This window comes from Euphorbia lathyris, chromosome 4 (genome assembly GCF_963576675.1).
Source record: "Euphorbia lathyris chromosome 4, ddEupLath1.1, whole genome shotgun sequence".
In the NCBI taxonomy this organism is placed as follows: Eukaryota; Viridiplantae; Streptophyta; class Magnoliopsida; order Malpighiales; family Euphorbiaceae; genus Euphorbia; species Euphorbia lathyris.
In genome coordinates, this window is record NC_088913.1 from 65,736,014 (window position 1) to 65,742,935 (window position 6,922).

Consider the following 6,922-nt stretch of genomic DNA (forward strand, 5'->3'; position numbering starts at 1 on the left):
CAGCTTCTTCCAGATCTCTTGCGCTAACTCACAACCTGATATCTTATTATACTCTGCAGCATCAAGCGCACAGTGAAGCATATTTATAGCCGAAGCGTGATTTTGTAGCTTCTTGAGATCATCATCTGTCCATTTGGCCTCAGCTTTGACAACTGTTTGGCCAGCCACAACTTCAACAGGAACAAACGGGCCTTGGACTATTGAAAGCCATGCACTCATGTTTGTTGCCTGAATAAAGTTTTTCATCCTATTCTTCCAGAAGGTGTAGTTAGACCCGAAGAATAGGGGAGGGCGAGTAATGGACAGCCCCTCAGGTAAGATCTGAGTTGTCTGGTTTCTTGGGAGAAACCGAGTGCTGTTTTCAGCCATAGCGGGGATCAGCTCAAGGTAGTTAAACCTTTAACAGTGAGCTTTTAAGCTCTGATACCACTTGTTGGTCCCTTATAACGTAACAAGTTAGTTCCAAGGGGGGGATAGGAACTACTTTAAATTTTAATACGTTAAGGCTGACTTCTTTTTCTTTGAAAAAGGATTACACAATGCGCTGAGTAAATTAAGACACTAGCTTAGTCAACTGGTGACTAAGTCAGCTTCTTTCTTTGAGTCAGGAGATAGCACTTAAGTCTATTCCTGAACTCAGATACTCAATTCAACACAACTCCGCGTGACCTCTTTACTTGGTCAGTTTTGTTTAAGCAAGCAATATATATATTAAGGAGTTTAAGGTTAGAAAGATGTTACTCAGCAGATTTATCCAGGTTCGGCCTCTAAGCCTACGTCCTGTCCCCGGAACACGTTCAGAGCATCAAACCTTTTACAACTTAGAAGCTGAGTATAACAAGAGTACCTTCCTCTATACCTCTACTCACTCCTAATCTCTCGCTGAGTACTATAACCGAGTACTCAGCCTCTCCTTTCTAATCTCTAGAAATGATAAAGATTTGTCCTAAACAATAATTGCTAAGACATCTTAGATGATTGAATAATCACTCTAGACTTTTACACGAAAGATATATAATTTGGTGTAAGAATTTGCTTTGCTTTTTCTCACAGAACTTTGAGTAGATTTTTGGTCAGCGTAATGGCTTGATCAAGTTCTGTGTATTGAATGAAGCAACTGAAGGGCACTATTTATAGAGACGTCTGAGACATCAGTCATTTTGAATTTCGAAATAACCGTTGGAGGGAAACGACTTCCTGTCATTGTCACTCAGTCTTGCTCAGAGCTATCGGCCAATCAGATTTGAGTATCTTCTGTCCTCGGTCAGTGTTGAGCAGCTTTTAGTCAGCTCCGCAGAATGTCTCTCCATTTATGGTAAGGTCAACTAGACAGCGTCCTGTGTCTTCTGAACTTTACCCAAAGTAGAAATACTTTGTCTGGAAGTTGTTCTTGCTCAGCTGATGTCTTGTACTCTTTATTGATTCAACTCAGCAGCTTCATTCCGAAGTTGTTCAACGAAGGTCTTCTAGATCCTTCTTCCGCTGAGCTGCGTTTTGTACATAACGACAGCGTTTTGCACACGCAGGCTGAGTTGTCTTAATCTGTTTGACTTGGGCTTTGACTTCCGTATTGTGCTTTAAGCCTTTTAGTCTTTATGTCTTATAAACAATTTAACTCAACATTGAACAAACACATTAGTGTAATAAATCAAAACATTTAAACTTAGTGTGTTTAGAATATATTTAATTTTACTTAAATAATTTTGTCAAATCAAAATCATGTGGAAAGGTGTTTCAACACATAGTACCTTCTAAGCTAGGCTAGGAAGTTTGCCTTGGCATGCACTAAAAGCTACTTCTGTGCAGCTTCAATCTTCTCAATACTTTCTTACCATGTCTTAAGCATAGTGTTGCTTCAGCTTCCGTTTGTCCACCGGACAAAAACTGCAAGGCGAAAACCAGTTGCAACCATTGTTATTAAAACAGCACTAGAAAATTTAATGATACTCATTTGAAAGCGATAAACATGCACTTTTTTTTCTTTTTTTAAGAACAAAAAAAGCAAAGTTTAGATGCTATTAAACTCGATAAGTCATTCCAAAACTGAGAAGACTGCTTCATAGTTACTAAAACCAATAATAATCTAATTCTTCAGAAATTTTGATGAAATTACCTTATCTTCTTCCATCTCTTCAAATTACCTGAAACATCAAACCATGCAATTTCAGCCCTTCTAAACACATCATCTGTTGTAACAAATATGCTAAGTAAATATTGACAGAATAATATTGTGTATGTCCTTGCATTTGGACAAAGTCCTCTAACATGCATCTAATAAAAAAATTGCACGGATCGATTCACATTTCCAGCCTTACACATGCCATTTACTTGAATAAATAATACATGTTATACAGTAACATGGAAATTTACAAGGGTAAACAAGAAAGATTTAGCCCAAGAAACCATATGATCATAGACACAATTAGTAATATTGAACTCCATGATTTAATTTCCTAATACCATCACATTGACTAGAGCTACTTAAACTAAAGAGAACACGATGGAGATACGATAAATATGCCCAAAGCTACCTTAAAACATGGGAGGAGTGTGCATTATGGGCTTCTCTCGATTATTAAGAATTAAGAACAAATATAACTTGGTGTATTGTAAGAAAAAAAAAAGAACAAAATGAAACTCTCCAAGAAAATAAGCAAAAGTAACACATAAATTTAAATCACTTAACAACTTAAACTAAATGAGAACACAATGGAGATATAATATAACTTGCTAAGGTTTCATATTAGCCAACCTCGTTTTGGAAATAAACCAGAAAAGCTCAAATTGTTTCTCTGTATGGTCTTGACACTATATCCATCAAGAGTGTTCCCCTTCCACGATATCATATCTGTCAAATTTGTTAGCTCAACATATTATTATTCAATACCCCCACCAAAGGTATACCTAGCATGTAAATGAAAAAAAAAATTAGGACAAAAATAAAAAAAAATTCAAGCGCATGAAATAGACTAAAGTTGAACTAAACAGCTATGTGTAGCATAAAAGACAAATATTTGTTGCTTATTATGCATTCATTCATTCTTGCACGGAGGCTCAAACCCATATTCTCTCATTTTCCCATACAATTCTAGAGATTTCTTACACCTGGACTCTCTCATTCCAACTCGCCACATATCTTTCAGACATTTCATCGAACACCTATATGGCATACTCAAAAGAATTTCACTTTGCATACAATCCAAAAAGGGAGCTTCTCACAACAATATCAAACAAAAGACCAGATTTCAACAAACGTGAATGTAGCAATTTTCCTTGATTACTAGATCATTTACTAATATTCACGTACAAGAAGTCCTCACACGGTAGCTCAGGGGTCGAAGTCAGCTTAGCAAACAAAATTAAATGAGACCCAAGCCTTTCCATGGATTTGTTCCCTTTTAGAGTTTTCTTCTTTGTTCTCAAACAAAGTAAATCCACCAAAAAAACCCATGAGAAAGACCGAGAAATAGAGAAAGTGACTTACTGAAACGGTCTGAACTGAAGAAAAATCACCCACTTCCGTCGTGCTATGCCGTTCTCAGAAAACAAATCATCGTCACTTTCTGGTGTTTCCCACTCTTGCTCAATCATTCCGCGTCGATCGTGGTTCAAACAGAGCTCAAAATCTTTCCAATTCCGACTGATTCGTGGCTCAAAGGTATAGTGGATTTCAACGAGAGAAAGGTAAGAGTCTAGTGGATGAGTTTGAGGGTTTTTACATTTTCTATCCATGTGCCATGTATTATAATTTTATTAGGGTTTAAAATTAGTTTTAATGATTTGTAATATGTTAATTGGTATTATGGGATGACTAGACTAACGGTGTTATGTCAAATAAGCGGCATGTTTAGACTAGAGTATTTTTGTTGTAATTTGAAAAATATAAGGATATATTTAAGTGTTTATTTGATATAAGGGTATATATGCTAAAATGGACAAATACAAGGGCAAATATGTATATTAACCCCTAAAGAAAAGACTATACTATTGACCTACCCTTCTTTTTTTTTTTTTTTTTTGGAAGAACCAATCCTTTTTTAGTGACTTGGAATCAATAGGCTAATATTTATTATTTTTATTTTTTTTTAAGAAAGCCCATATATTTATTTTAATATACAAATAATGCATAAAAGGTAGTTCAAAAAAAACTTGATGCTTGATTCAAAAAAAAAAAAAACTCGATGCATAAAAGGTTATAATTACTTAAAATAAAGATAAATCCTTTTAAATATTTTAATAAAATTTAATTATAGACAATTAGATATAAGTTCCAAATTTGATAATATCACTTTTTGGAAGTGTAAATGTACTTCTAATGTTGGAAATTTTCACCCCTAAATTTCTAAGCATGGTCATTTCTATCCATGCTTAACTAATTTGAATGTGATGGTTTTACCATTACTTGATTATCACATCAAATCGTTGAAATAAACTTACTGATAAATTAAATCTCTTTAGGAAGGTTATTTGTAACCTTATTAATAACATAAAAAATATTAAAAATGTTAGGAGTGAGATTTTAGAAGTATAAATTCTATTTTCTAAAAAATGATATGGAAACATCCTAATTTTTTTATAGAATATTTTATTGAAATTTTGGAATACATCCCAATTTTTATAGAATATTTCTAACACTATTTCTAAATGTGTCATTAAATTTTTAAAAATGTCAAAATAAATTAAAAATGTTATTAAGTGATTATAAAAAAAAGTGTGGTAGAATTTTTAATTATGGATAAAAACAAAAAGTGTCTTCAACTTTAAAAATATTGGGACATTTTTTATTGACACAAAATCTAATTTGTCTTTAACTTTAAAAAATTGTCGACATTGTTTTTTTTCAAATTTGAAGTTAAAATTTTAAAATTATTAAAGTGTTATTAAGTGATTATAAAACGCGACACAAATAGAAAAAACGTGGTTGAATTTTTAATATAGGGACAAAACTAAAAAGTGTCTTCAAATTAAAAAAATACATTAACACTTTTTAACGACATAAAATCTAATCCGTCTTTAACTTTTAAAAAGTACCGAGACTTTTTTTTTTCTAAATATGTAGTTAAATTTTTAAAAATCTCATGACAATAATTAAAAGTGTCATTAAATTGTTACAAAAGACGACACAAATTAAAAAGCGTTGTTGAATTTTAAATATTTGGATAAGAAATAAAAAAGAATATTCAAATAAAAAAAATACCGAGACACTTGTTCACGACGAAATTCTAAAAAGTCTTTAATTTAAAAAAAAATGGACGCTTTTTCTAAAAGCGTTGTGATTTTTTTAATAATAACGTATAATAAAAAGTGTTGTTTACTGACAATAGAGACCGACACAAATACAAAAGTGTGTATAAATTTTAAAATATTAAGACACGTGCCATAATAGTGTATGTATTTTTTTTCTTCCACCAATCATGCTCATGTAGTGGGATTAAAAACAATTTTGATTGGTCGGGAGTATTATTTCCTTAAAAAAAAACTATATATATATAAAGTGTAATTAAGTAAAAAGAGTATTATTTTTAAAATTGTATCCCGGATACACTTTATCTTTATTGTAAATATTTATATTGAAATTGGACGGTTGCTATACTAAATTACAAATTCAAGGTGCGAGGTTTTAGTGTTTTGTTGTTTTCTTTTCGAGACGAGAGGATCCCAATTCGTATGTATGTAAGACATGGTTAACATTGGCACGTTGGATTAAGTGATTCCAACCAGTTTTTCACTTAGCATGAACATAGACAGACATATACAACCAAATAACCACGGTTTTAAGTGGAAGGGGAAAAGGTTGAAGACGAAAAGGTTGATTATTTATTATGAACTTGAAATGAGGTGGGTGTATAAATAACAACAGAAACTTAATTTAAGTTAAACCATCCCTAACATATTCTATCTCTCTCAATTCCAAGATTCAGAAAACAATGTCAGTGTAGAGGTGTCTGCTGAACTTATCAAAACTGGGTGAAGTTTATTGAAGCAAAGAGAGCTATTTAAATAGCCTTACAAAAAATAAGATAAAAACAGAAATATCTCACAGTAAACAAATCTGGAGATTTCAAAAACTAAACAGATTCCTAAATAATAGGACTAGAAGATTCCTAAAGAATAGGACTTATCAAATAACAACTAAACTAGACTCCTAAACAATATCAAATACTTAACAAACAAAGACCTCTTCATACTCTCCCTTAAACTAACTGCATAATGCAGCCAGTTTAATTCAGCAACATCAACCATGCCCATCTCCTTCCTGAGCTTCTCAAAGGCATGAAACTTTAGAGCTTTAGTCAGCAGGTCTGCAACCTGGTCTTGAGTTCCACAGTGCACCAACTCAACTTCTCCTTCTCGTACAAGATCCCTCAAAAAATGAAATCGTACTCTGATATGCTTGCATCTTCCGTGCATGACTGGATTTTTTGAAAGTTTAATTGTAGAGCTATTGTCACACATGATTGTAGTGCAACCTTCTTGATCATGGTTTAAGTTCTTCAAAACTCGCCTCATCCATATAGCTTGGCAGACACAAGCAGTGGCAGCTACAAATTCTGCTTCTGTTGTTGAAAGAGTAACAATTGGCTGCTTCTTAGACATCCAAGACACAGCTCCTGAACTTAATAAGAATATGTAACCAGATGTGCTTTTAGAATCAGTTTCATCCCCTGCATAGTCGGAGTCCGTAAAAGCAAGCAAGTCTTCATCACCTCTTCGTTTGTAAAATATCCCATAGTTGGTAGTCCCCTTTAAGTACCTCAAGATTCTTTTTGCTGCTTGTAAATGTAGCTTAGTGGGTCTAGACATAAATCTGCTGATCAAACTCACACTGAACATGATATCAGGTCTTGTAGCCGTAAGATACATTAGGCTTCCAACAATTTGCTTGTAATACGTGTCATCCACAGCAATTCCTTTGACATCT